This window comes from Hypomesus nipponensis, chromosome 6 (assembly GCF_054491055.1).
Source record: "Hypomesus nipponensis isolate SF chromosome 6, ASM5449105v1, whole genome shotgun sequence".
NCBI lineage: Eukaryota > Metazoa > Chordata > Actinopteri > Osmeriformes > Osmeridae > Hypomesus > Hypomesus nipponensis.
The window spans coordinates 3,028,614-3,043,075 of record NC_140366.1 but is presented as its reverse complement, the minus strand read 5'-3'; the positions used below and the strand labels follow the sequence as shown (position 1 = coordinate 3,043,075).

Below are 14,462 nucleotides of genomic sequence, written 5' to 3'. Positions count from 1 at the left end.
GCAACAACTGTAGCTAGCGTTTTGGGCCATGTTCCTGTTCTCTGAATTGGCTTAGCAAATTAGTCCTGCCATTTGTTCTTTCTTCCTTCAAATTTTCATCCCTTTGGAATTGCGTTGCTGTTGTATTTCGCAGTAGTGGCCAATGCTCGACTCATTATAGAGTGAGTAGGCCTCTTTGTTGGTTTGGTTAAGGTTAGCCATGTAGCCTAATTTATTACTGATTTAGCCGTTATGTTTGACTTACTTTCTCATCACAGTTTGTTGAATGTGTTCATTCCAAAATACAGAATTTTTGTTTAAATCCTAGGTTTCATCATTGTGCCAAACAAAGAATGTTAAATTCACTCATATTTTGTGCTTTATTCTTTTATGCCAATGTGCATTTTTGCATTATGAAGGATTTTCTTTTACGATTTAATGGAAATCTTCCAGTGCATATAATAAAAATAAAAATAAATTAGACCCAATCACTGCAGTTGTCTTATGTTGTAGTTATTGCAGGGTGACATGTTAGTGAGGTGTTAACATGTTTTTCACTTAGAAATACTGGTCCAGATCACAGTTACTGTGGGATGACAAGGTAAAGCTTGAGTAATTAGTGAAAAGTTGATATGTTTTTCACTTAAAAATAATGGTCCATGTACTGTTTTCTCTACGTGTTGTGCTTCCTAGCGTCAACGTAGATTCAACAGCGAGCCAAACTCCTTTTTCAAGAGCCAGGAAAATGAGCCTCTTGCTCCTTTATTGACTATTAGTCATTGACAACATTGAAATGGAGTGAAACTACAAAATAAAAAGAGAAAGTAGAATAATGCTTAGTTATAAAATACATAGATAACTGATATTACTAGCTCTAAGCTAGAAAACATAACGTAACATATGCGACAGTAGTATTTAGCAATTGTAGCGAGTTTGACTACAACATCCAAATCATCATCAATGTTACAATATAACTCATTGTATTTAACTTAATGTACATATTACGATCGTTTAAAACTTACAGTCATTGCTTTCTTTAAGATTCACACAACGGATTGAAAATACATAAAGTTGTTATTTTGCTCTGTGACAGTTGATAGTTGCTATGTGAACGATGCCTGGTTTGTTTACATTTCAAACATACAAACATTCCAAACTTGCTTTCATATCAAACACATTACATCACGTGAACATACAAACGTTTCAAGTTAGATTAACCCAATACATAAAACACATTATGGACAGAATAAAAACATATTATGGGCAGAACATCCACATCGCTAGTAGTTCCTGAGGGATCACTTGAGTAATTAGTGAGGAGTTAACATGTTTGTCACTTTAAAATAATGGTCCACATCATCAGTAGTTCCTGCGGGATGACAATGTAACGCTTGAGTAGCTAATTAGTGAGGAGTTAACATGTTTGTCACTTTCAATTAATGGTCCACATCACTAGTAGTTCTTGCGGGATGACAAGGTAACGCTTGAGTAACTAGTGAGGATTTAACATGTAATATAAAAAGTCATTTAATTTTATATTTGACACACTAATCCAATCATGAACGTGTCACCATCACTTCCTAATTATTACACAAAATAAAAAAAAGATCATTATTTATATTATTCTATGATTAAGATTGAAATAAACAGCGAACATACGTCCATCCTTTGGTAAGAGTACTGTCACAATCTCAACCTGTAGCTAAAGTATTTGGAAAAGGGATCGGTCGGGATTTGATATTTTCGGAGCTGCAGAAAGAGGTACTAGTAGTCACATCAATATTGCCCGCATAATCATACAGTATGATCAAATATTGGGGGGGACGTGTGTTTTAACTTTAATATATTCATAAACTGGTTTCCACAAAAAAACCATTTGAGGCGCAGGCTTCTGAAATGTTATGACCATGTTAAGAGTAGTGCTGCCACTAACGACTATTTTTCTTTCGATTAATCTGTACACTATTTTATCGATTAGTCGATTAATCTAAACGATTCATTTTCCCCCCCAAAAAAAGAAAAAGTTTTTTTTTTACAATTTTTTTATAAAACATTTTTTTTAAACAAAACTGTAGGTTTAAACTATCAACTCCAACGTTAATTAAAATAATTAGATAAGGTACATAACATATCCCAACATACACGAACACACACCCCTTTTAAACCAAAAATTCCAAGGTGCTGGTTCTGGGCTGGTGCTTATGCCAGTTTGGTAATGATTAGATAGCGATATTCGCCAATTATCTAAGAACCAGGTAGTCTACATTTACCACACTCTAGAGCCGGAGTAGGGCTAATGTCTTTAAATCACTTCATATGCCTTCATTGTCCTAGCAAAGCGTCATGGTTACGGTTAACAAGTTAGCTAAAGAGCAAGAGCTAACCTAGAGAGCCATCTTATCGACCAACGTAGAATAAACCCTGATTCTAACCTACCTAAACATTTATTCAATGGAAACTCTAAGGTAGCAGGCAGACAACTTTATAGCTTTAATAATGCGTGTATTTAGCAGCTACAATGACAACATAGATTAAAAAGGCTATCCCTTATACACATGAATAGACAACACCAGACAACGGTGGTTTTGCCTTTTTTGCGCCTGTATGTTTTCTTTTCAGGTGCTCGTGCATAGCGCAAGTGCTGCTGTGATAAGCCATTGAAACTTTGCACAGTGTACAAACCACCTTATTGTTTGGTGATAGCGTTAAGTCGAAGTATTCCCATACTTTTGAAGCCTCGGGTATTTGAGGACTCGGGTTTCGGAACCAAGTCGGACTCTGCATCTGCCATGATAGCGTTGACTGGAGCCGACCAATGACTTGAGCCAACAACGACCAACGTCATGCAAGCACCAATTACGATGTGATATTGAAGAAGAACACTTGTTATAATGAATTGAAGCGTTTTTTGTATTTTTTATAATAATTGTTTTAAAAGATGCATCAATTTGAAATATTGATGTCGACGCATTTTCAGCGACGTCGACGAATCGCGGCAGCCCTAGTTAAGAGTTAAAAAACCAAATTATTCACTTTTGAGATGTTAGGCCGTGTTCACACTTGACTTATTTTTTCAGAAAAAAAGCACTGCCTTGAGCGCCTTTTTACATGCAACCTTTTGGGAAAAGGAAAAAGGCAGACACCTTTTTAAAAAGCGGCCTCCCTTTAAACATTTTCTCAACTTTTCAGAAAAGCGCTGGGTGACGTCAAGCGCCTTTCTGACAGCTGACCAATCAGGACGAGGAGAGTAGGTATGCGTTTACCTTCCCCAGTAACCTTCTACTAGGACTGGGCGATATGGGTAAAAAATTATCGATATATATACTTATATTTACATTCGATAACTTAAACAATAGACCACGAATCTGTAGTAGCTAAATAAGTCTCCTCCTCAACTTTTTCCCTACACTCAGCATAAGGTTTAGGCAGAGCAGTGTGAGAGAAATGTTTGCGGCCAGGGAGCACGTACCTGGGGTCAAGTAACTTAAGCTTTTTAAAACCTTGCTTTTTATCAATAGCCTACTTATCAATACCTTGGCGCAAACTCACACTTTCTGCATGTTCCAACGAGTGATTTTGCTTCAGGTGGTAAAAAAGGTTTCATATATATTAGTATTATAATTGGACCAAAACGCTGTTCTTATATGTCCAGAGACGTTATAAGAAATCCGCAAAACCGTTTGCGGAGGTCCGCAAACGATTTACAGACCTAGCAAGCGGTTGCCTTGGAGATGTTGACAACATGGCGTCTGCACCAGATTCGTCGTGTTTGATTTGGGATTTTCCTACGTGTTGTTATATTATATAAAAAAACAAATATATAGACTTTCGACAGATCTACCAACACCTTTGTAAGCAGAGATTTGTTAAAACGTTTGTTAACCGAGACCGTAGGTCGAGGTCAAGAAGTCCACATTTGCAGTTTGTCGTATTACCAGACTTGGTAACCACCTGTTTGTTTACTACACCAATTTGCACCAAACATTGCTCTTCTCTTTGTCGGATTTCAAAAAGCCAAACAACTTCCAAATAACTGAACAAGACTAACCCTTTTTATCAACAATTTCTTCATTGGAAGTTGGTCCCTCGCCATGGCTATTGCTGCCACTGTTTTCGGCAATAAGACAAATTTTCCGTGGTTAACATTAGCTACGTACTCCACTCGACGTGCTCAGTATATTTTAGTGAGCGTAGGCTATCATTTCTCCGCAACTTCCTGCTGCATCACAGAAATTAAATGGACTGTTGTTCCTAATTATTCTCTATCGACATTATCGATATTATTGAAAATGAATTAATGTTACGATATCTTTATCGACAAAGTCATTACTTCGATAGTTATTTTTATCGATTTATCGCCCAGCCCTACCTTCTACCTTAATTACCAGGATATGGCTCCTCAAACGCCAAAGCTAAAGCAAGTAATTGCATTTTATTCGCCATAGTAGCTAGCTATCAATAAGTAGGCCTAACTAACGGAAAATAACGTATATTAATGTATCGCTAGAATGTATGATTCCCGTTCAGGTTACAGAATTCTCAAGCTGAAAGCGCGCTCAGAGGGCGCTCAGAGGACGCGCTGAAGGCACCACAAAAAAAAAAAAAAGAAGTCAAGTGTGAACATGGCCTTACTTTTGTGATTAGTAATTAGGATTCCTCCGTAAGGAGGAAACCTATTGTTATTGGTGGTTTTATTATTTGTAATTCTTGTACCATGGGAGTCAATGGCAGCCCCTAGACCCCATCGACAACTTTTTGTGAAATTTGGCACACTCATTAAGGACAGTTTCTTCTATACCTACACCAAGTTTCATGTCTCCCATTAGACCACTCTAGCGCCACCAATGGGTCAAAGTTGGACTTGTGTTTACACACGCAACTTTTGAACCGTATGACTCATTTTCAAAAATGAGGTACCATTGGATTCCCTGGATCAAGCCGAGTTCAACGCACACCATGGCGTTAATTTCCGGTTATATAGATTTCCCGCCATTTCCGGTTTTATCAAAAACCTTTGAAAGCCTACTCCTCCTACAATTTTTGTCATATCTTCTTCAAAATCACCAGAGATGATCTTCAGACCAAGCCTCACAAAAGTTATCAAAGGAATTTTGATCCTCATAACCGTCTGTCCGGTACAGCCAATCAAATTCATCAGAAAAGCCGCCAAACAGGATGTGAAGTCATGTCTCAGCAAATCTTTGAGATATCAACACTAAACTTGGTAGATCGGAGGAAGACACTACAACATGTTACCATGTGCAAAGGCAAATTCATATCTCAAAAAATGATTGATATAAAGCAAATTGAACTTATCGCTAACGCTAAAATTATGCTTTACACATCAGCCATTCAAAAACTGATACTCTGATTCAATCACAAGTTCATATGAAAACTCTTGAGAATGTTCATAACACAAATCTGTGAAAAAGTTGACTGTAAGATGAAAGGTCGATTTTTGGTGAATATTTGAAACATGCTTGCTTGGCTAATTTCTAGGCAAATTTCCAATGAATGTCTCCCTTGCTCCTCCCCGCGCGTGCTCCAAAATCTCACACACACTCAGCCTTCCCTTGACACACGCGCGGCCAAGACGCACACGCAACATTTCAGGAGAGTGTGGGCTGACCAAGCCCCCACTCATTCCTTGGTCTTTAGCAAAGGCCCATGTGGCTCTTGATGGTATTGCATTTCCGATTTTGTATGCAATGGTAAAAAGGTCTCAAATCCTGAAACATTGATAGTGTAGGCCGAGAAACACTTTAACAAAAGCCCATGTGGATCTTGTTGGTATTGCATTTCCGATTTTGTATGCAATGGTAAAAAGTTATAAAAATCCTGAAACATTGATAGTATAGACCAAGAGTAACTACCACACCACAAATGGCCCACCATTACCCATAGGTGGCGCTACAGGCCACGCCAAAAAGCACAAATATACAAGGCTTTCTGGAATGGATAGGCTCACCAAGCCCCCTCCCTTCACTTATTGGCTTGAAAAAAAGGCCCATGTGGCTCTTGATGGTATTGCATTTCCAATTTTGTATGCAATGGTAAAAAGGTCTCAAAATCCTGAAACATAGATAGTATAGGCAAAGAAACACTTTAACAAAAAGCCCATGTGGATCTTGTTGGTATTGCTTTTCCGATTTTGTATACAATGGTAAAAAGTTATAAAAATCCTGAAACATTGATAGTATAGACCAAGAGTAACTACCACACCACAAATGGCCCACTATTACCCATAGGTCTTCCCTTGACACACGCGCGGGCTTGGCAAGACGCACACGCAACATTTCAGGAGAGTGTTCCTTGGTCTTTTGCAATGGCCATGTGGATCTTGATGGTATTGCATTTCAGATTTTGTTTGCCATGGTAAAAAGTTCTCCAAATCCTGAAACATTGATAGTAAAGGCCAAGAGTAACAACAACACTTTAACAAAAGCCCATGTGGATCTTGTTGGTATTGCATTTCCGATTTTGTATGCAATGGTAAAAAGTTAAAAACATCCTGAAACATTGATAGTATAGGCCAAGAGTAACTACCACACCACAAATGGCCCACCATTACCAATAGGTGTCGCTACAGGCCACGCCCTAAAGCACAAAGCACTTCACTTCTTGTGAAGATTAAAGCGCTTCACTTCTTGGCTTGAAATAAAGGCCCTTGTGGATCTTGATGTTATTGCATTTCAGATTTGGTATCCCATTGGAAATTCTGCAGCATTGATTTTTCTATACAGTTACAATTTGTCAAGAATATACATTTTTCAATGGTTCGCAATGCTTTACACGTAAGCCAGTCAAACAAGTTCATATGAAGACTCTTGAGAATGTTTAGTACACAAATCTGAGAAAAAGTTGACTCTAAGATGAAAGGTCGATTTTTGGTGAATCTTTGAAACATGCATGCTTGGCTAATTTCTAGGGAAATTTACAATGAAATGTGTCCCCTGCTCCTCCCCGCGCATGCTCCAAATTCTCAGACACTCATTCTTCCCTTGACACGCGCGGGCTTGGCAAGACACACACGCAACATATCAGGACTGTGTGGGCTGACCAAGCCCCCACTCATTCCTTGAATATCAGCATAGGCCCTTGAGGACCTTGGTGTCATTGCATTTCCTACTTTGTATGCAATAGTAAAAAGGTCTCCAAATCCTGACACATTGACAGTACAGGCCAAGAGTAACTACCACACTTTACCCAAAGCCCATGTGGATCCTGTTGGTATTGCATTTCCGATTTTATATGCAATGGTAAAAAGTTTTTAAAATCCTGAAACATTAATAGTATAGGCCAAGAGTAACTACCACACCACAAATGGCCCACCATTACCCATAGGTGGCGCTACAGGCCACGCCTTAATGCATAAAGATACAAGGCTTTCTGGAATGGATAAGCTCACCAAGCCCCCTTCCTTCACTTACTGGCTTGAAATAAAGGCCCTTGTGGATCTTGATGGTATTGCATTTCAGATTTGGTATGCCATTGGTAATTCTGCAGCATACATTTTTCTATACAGTTACAATTTGTCAAAAATAAACATTTTTCAATGGTTCGCAGTGTTTGGAGGAATCCGCCATTACTGCTTGCAGTTATATTTAATTGGTTATTCTTTCTTAATTGGTCATAGTTCACAAGTAGTTCTCAATGAGGATATATTTATTTAGTAATCATCAAATACCTACCAAGGAACTACCTTTGTACTAAATGTTATATTACTTACGTCTTAGTTAATCTCTCTAATATAGGTTTTATATTAGTTAATTTTATTAAGTCGGGCTTGTAATCAGAATGTTGCTGGATCAATTCCCCGCCGTGCCGAATGACGTTGTGTCCTTGGGCAATGCACTTCACCCTACTTGCCTCAGGGGGAATGTCCCTGTACTTCCTGTAAGTGGCTCTGGATAAGAGCGTCTGCTAAATGTAATGTAAATGTAATGTACTACCTATTACTTCCTGCATAGCTACTCGTTAACAACGGACCATTATTTTAGTGTTACCAAAGAATCTCCTGGCATACTGTGCTCTGTGAAGATAAATGACCCTTTAAGATTTGTACATGAGTAATTGTTTGTTGTTTGTGGTATTTGCTTTGAAGACAACATAAAAGGTCAGGGGTTAGAATAACTAAGGCTTATCTCGAGAGATGCGCCTCATGTTTTAGGTCAATTCTTTCTCTCCAAATTAAGCTAATGCAATTATTCATAAAACTTTGTTGTAACAGTTCTGTATGCACCAAATAAATAAAACGAGCCAGCTGCCTTGACCAGACAACCAGGCTAAAATTTGATTTGTTCTCGCCTTGAATCCTGTTTGGAATTATATCATAGACATAGTCGCAGGTGAGACCTATCATCCAAAACATAAACAAGGGGAGAAAAAGCAGCAGAGCTCTTGTAACCATCTGTCTCTTTCAATGTTCAGTGCAAATGGACACCATGTGTTAAGTCTCCAGCCTGACATGATGGACTATAGGCCCCAATACGGTCAGCGCTAAGATGGTGCTTTGTGACGTGGGAACAGCAGGCTGGTAGGGCCCTTTGGCCGAGGGAGGCTCAGATGTGAAAGTTCCCCCAGAGTTTATCACAACGGCCCCCATGCCAAAAACCCCAGTGATCCAGCAACTCGTAAGGCACTTTTCAGCTTTATGCTTATTTATTCTCCCTTTGCGACATTCCTTCCATGATCGAAACAATCTTTCCCAGGAGATGGTAAGTAAATGGACACCTCCCCCTCTCAGTATGTGGAGAGTGATTGCTGATTGCAACCTTCTCTCCCTCCTCTTCTTTAGACAGCCATTTAGGCTGAGTTATTAGTGCTCACTGGGACCAGTTGTATTCAGGCTGTCGAGGCCGTTTTAATGCAGTGGTGAAATACCATAGATCACACGGGTTACGTTTTTCTGGAAATTGAGTCTTTCCCTAAAAATGTCTTTGGAGATATCACAAAGGTTTACTCAGTAGTTTAAAACTCCTATTTTGGCCAGTTTCTGCCTAGATTTTTGGTAACGCAAAATCCATCTGTGTTCCTGTCAAAGGTTTTGCTGAAACGTCATAGAATTCTGTCAAAGGAATCATGTTTCAAAAGTGCACACAGGCTGCATTTTTTTACCAAACACTAGATGGTCATATTGAAAGCTGAGTCAGGTTTCTGGACGAAGTATGTTAGCTGTAATTAGGCTTGAATTGTAGACCATACTTTTATGATGAGCAGAGGTTTAGGAGGTCTTCTGGTTTGCAAATGTTTTATGGCTGTGTTGCTCAGGAAATCAGGACTGTGTGTGTATATGTGCATGTGTGTGCTGATGTGTGTGTGTGCACATGTTTACATCATCCTGAATGCTGCCTGTGTGTGCAGGGAGGCCAGTGGAACAGAACAGTTCTGGTGTTTGGTGTCATCAATAGTTAATGGTAGAGTGAAAAGCCAAACACAGTGTCGCTCCCAACCTGTGGGCTCACAATTACAGAATGTGGTTACAGCCACCCAGATCAGGTTAGGGTGCAATTAGTGGCCTGCATGTGATAGGGTTACACCTCAGGTCATCAGCAATAACTGTCACCAGTCCCCAATCCAGATGGGAGGTGGGGACAGGTGTGAGAATGGGGGCGTGATTGCGTGCCAATAAGGCACTAGGTTGGGTGGGGTACTTAAATTTGAGGGAACGACTGAAGATAGACTATGGGATTAGAAGGCAGTTTTAGGGTACGAGGGTATGAACGAATAAAGGACGACTAAAGAAAACAGGAGAAGTTGCGAGTGTGGTGCATCTTGATGATGCTGTGTATTCCTCCCCTCTGCCTACCTTCATGGCCAGAATAGAAAGGCTAAAAATGCTATGCAAATGACTAGGATAGCCTCCTCCAGTCCCCCATGGCGCTGTCATCTTCCAGACTGCCTGCTCTGCACTTCTGAAGTGCACATTTACAGTTGACAGGAAACTGAAAATCCACCTAAATTTTGTTCAGCTATATTTATCTCAAATAGGGCTACTGGCAAACAAAAATATAAATGACTCAAAATTAGAATCTCTTTTATAATTCTACTTGTGGCGTTACTGGAATTTTTATCGAATGTTCCCCTGGTTAAACTATAGTGATATTTAGAATAAGAAAATAAGTTTGTGCTGCTTCGGCTGAGTCATTTTATGGAACAAAACTCTGCAGCAATTGTTCGTCGCTTGGAAATGATTATGAGGACAACCTGCTCATGTTCATATTTACTTTGTCTAAACTGTTTGTCCAGCAAGCGTTAGTCCAAACAAGATGAATGTTTGTGCTTCTGTCTCTTTATAAAACGGGTTGCTCTCGTTATTTACGTGTGTGAACTCCATCCAGGCTCTACAAACTGTTTGGCCAAAAAAAAAAAATCGTCTTTTACAAAATGTTATCGAAATGATTCCGTAACCAATTTAACTGTTGTGTATTTCACAAGTCCGATCATAAACCAAGGATATTAAGATAAAGCTTCCTACTATATTCACTGAAGGCTTACACAATCATTATTATTATTATTATCATTACCTACACAACAGCAACGCGGTAGAATATTTTGTAAACAACAACATTCATAAAGAGTTGTGTCACATAGGATGACCTTACCTATTGTCGTGATCACTGTTATAGCGAAGTAGAAAGACCCAGCAAATTTCCACTGTACCCCGCCTTTGTGGGGCTTAAGCTGCAATACAACCCCCTCAAGTTCAGTGAAGTTTTCTTTAGTCAGATTGTACTTGTCCATAAGATCGAGTTTTCTTTCATCCAGTTTAATCTTCTGAGCCTTCTCTTTTTGAGATTCCAAAGCATCGAAAACAGCCGCTCCAACTAACAAGTACGTGAACGTGCAGATGATGAGGGCAAGGGTCCTCACGTTTTGTCTCTTCATGGTCAGGGTGAGTAGATGTTTTCCAAAAGTTTAAACGCAGATTTGGAGGATGGAGAACTTGGCTGGTTCATGGCTAGGCTGGCTCTACTGAGAGGGGCAGTGGGACGCCGAGAGATCTCTGATGACTTTATTTGTCGAGGCGTAAATGTTTCTCTTGGAGCTGTTCGTTCAGCACCACCCCTTTCATGTGCCAGCCCCCATCTTCCGCCACGCGCGCGTGTGTGTGTGTGTGTGCAGGCACCCGAGTATTTTGTGTATGGTTTTACGTGTGTGAGATTTGCATCGCAGTTTTCTAAATTCTAAAGTTGGAACAACGATTTACCTGTTGTAACTTCCATATAATATAACCAGAATTATGCTCTAAATGTAATGTTTGCGACTATGCCTTAATTTTACTGCTACAGCTGCAGTTGTTATTATTCCACGTGATTTTATAACATTTGGGCCCAATCTCTCCTGTTAATGGATCGTATGAGCAAGCAAATGCATTATATAATGAGGATTATAGCTACATCAAATACTCGGATAATGGAATACCTATGTTCACCAGCAGTGTTTTCTTCCAGTTTCCATAGTTCCAATTTTACTAAAGTCAAAGATCTGAAGGCAACATTAGGCTAACAGACACCACACAAACAACAGAGCTAGTCTCTACTTTTAATCAGTTCCTTCAGTCCTGTTTGAGAGCTAATCTGAACACAACACTTCACTATGCTGCTAAGCAAAGCCTAGTTTCTCCTCTCATTTGGGAGTATAGAAGTGACTTATTTTCCATGTGCTCCCACTTACTGAGCTCCTCCACCCCTCATTCCCAAATGCAGATGTTTTACAAAACATACTCATTCAAATCTGTTTATGTCATATATTATCCAGACTGGACCATATGCACATTCTTTGTCAAAATTGATATAAAGAGAAAGTTTATCTTAAGATTGCTTCAGTGGCAAAATATATCCATTAGTCTCATGTCTTTCCGAAGTAGTTGAGGTGTGGTCATTTTGACTACTCCTCAGTAGAGAAAAGCGATAATAATTTGTTTAGAAAGCACCACTCTCTACTCCCCTTATGCTAAATTCTTCACAAAACACTTGCTCGTTTTCCTGTTGCATCACTGGCTTAATCATGTCTCAAGACATTTCATTTGAAATCACAGCAGAGTCTGCAGAAATTCCAAATATGTTGACTGTGTGTTGGACCCACAGTAGGTCCTTCCCTCACTCTGTTAGTGGAGCTATCCAGTATTAAGGTGATCACCACAAGCCATGATAAAAATAGCTTGTTCTTCAATATCCAGGTCAACCAGATTGCACCCAGACTGAGCCCTACATAAATCATTGAACTGTCAATCAAACACCCACATGCATCAAATTAATCAATGTATCAATAAATCAATGGCATAACTGCAACCTTTCATGATCCCAGCAACAGGAATCAATATTATGCAAATATAATATGTAGAGAAGGATATGCAGTAATCTCCATTTCTTGTCAAAAACTGTGGACCCAATGTCGGTACGTATATAGATGTACTCTACCAATGAAATGATCAAGATATTTTAGTTCTTGGCAGAGGTGTTATTACAATGGACGTGTGCAATGGACTCGGAGTAGTGGCTGTTATTCACAAAACTATGGGAAGGCCAGGTGAACTTCTCCCTTGCAACTTCCAGTGGGTGATTCCTAACTCTTCCTTGGTTGGGGCCATGCAGATTAGGCTCCAGAGGAAGCCATTATGTCAATTTGGGAAGAGAGCATGAATCTGAGTCACTGATGCAAAGAGAGAAAGAGAGAGAGAGAAGGACCCAGGGACAGCACTTTAGGGACTGTGCCAAACTACAAGATCAGAAGCGCACTTCTGTGCTTTGAGGACAGTTAAGGAGCTGTTGTTTTATAATGGGAGGGTTTGGAGTCAGATCATAGACTGTCCTCACTGAACTCCAGGGTTCCCTCTAAGGAATTCAAAAGCACGGATATCATTTATGGTCATGAAATCAACAGCGCATGCATCAAACATACTCATTAAACAACGTCCCTTTATCCCATCTGTATTTTTGTGAATTATATGGGAATGCTGTATGCCACATGGAGTTGATCTCATTCTACACATAGTTTTTGCAATAACTTTTTCACCTGTACAAGTTAACAATTTACATTACAGTGATCTTGTTACAATGCACTTAAATAATGTGTATTAGGTAGATAAACTGAATGGAAACTGCAGTACATGGTCAAAAGAATGAGGTAAAAATACACTAGCTCCTGTGAACAGGCAATACAGAGTAAAAAAATAACAGTTGTTGTATTGTATTATCCTTTATCTTATTTCTGTGCTGTTATCTATAGCTTTTTCAAATGGATGTCTCAAAGCCAACCCTACATTTTTGTCAAAAAGCTGATTCATAAATAAAGAGGATCTTTCTAATCTCAAGCCAACAGACCCAAGAGAAACACAATCTGAGGAGAAGACACGTGTGAAATCATGTAAGAATGCACTCATTCAAAACACAAAGCAGTCAACCCCCATCTTTATCCAGCCTCTACGAGCCACCTGAGGCCAATACCCTGAGCACTCTGGAACCTTGTAAAGTACAGAAGACACCAGTCACAATCCATTTCACACTGTATATTTACCACTCATAAATTAAACTGCAATTTAATAGTGATTTATTTCTTTGACATGAGCAGTCAGTTTAATGGGACACTTTTTGAAACATGTTCTTTGAGATATTTCAGTCGGTTTATCCACTGACTGAAATTTTAGGAGCAAAACAACAGACACAGATAGGTCACCAGATGTTACATGTGATCGAAACATATTTTTTGGGGGAAATATTCAAATACAAACCAAACCAAATGTATCTTACAGTGTATGCTTTTGGAACACCAAATCAGTTTTGCTGTCCTACTTTTTCTTCTCAACCAACAATACTTCCCTCTGATGCACAGAAAGCACATCTTTGAGGTGCACTCCAACACCCTCTAAACTTGAAACTCTTCTAAACTTGCCTAAGCTATCATTTGAAATCTGGGAGGTGGAAAATACAGAAAACTGTCCTCACATATCCTCCTCACTAAACCCTAGGTCTCTACTGAATGCATCTTTCATAATCTTTTTGGCAAGATCATTAAGGTTGTCTGTAAAAAATAGTCAATATAGGAATTATGTCATAGAATGAAGTTTTAGGGATTATAAAATAACTGCAATGTAAAAAATCTTTGTGGAGAGTGACATCTTAACTGGGATTTATATACGTACAGTAGTAATACCTTTGATGCAATGTACAGTATTGTCATTATGGCACACTGTAGGTCTGATTTTCAATTCCAGAAGCAGGAAGAAGAATTCCCTATCTCCTCTTGAAGCAATAAAGCACTTTGATATTGTGTCTATCCAGGAACAATTCCTCCACACACACACGCGCGCGGAGTGAGCGGGTCGGCTCTCGTGCTGTGTCCTCCTATTGTTGGTAGGCTCTGGGTGCGAAGATGACTTAACGTTAATGGAGAGCCCATTACATAATCTTCTGGCATAAAGACATCATTAAACCGATGCCAGGCAGAGTGGAGGCTAACATGAAGCACCCCCTATGCCTCGC

The 14,462-nt window shown here is 39.4% G+C and overlaps 1 long non-coding RNA gene across 1 annotated transcript; it reads right to left on the bottom strand.

Annotated features, from left to right (window-relative positions):
- Window positions 1–702: 702 nt before the first annotated feature.
- Window positions 703–1,417, bottom strand: LOC146286408 (uncharacterized). Its single transcript, XR_014758464.1, has 2 exons — window positions 1,002–1,417; window positions 703–783 (listed from the first exon to the last, which is right to left on the bottom strand). It is a non-coding gene; the product is annotated as an uncharacterized LOC146286408 (long non-coding RNA).
- Between the last annotated feature and the right edge of the window lie 13,045 nt (window positions 1,418–14,462).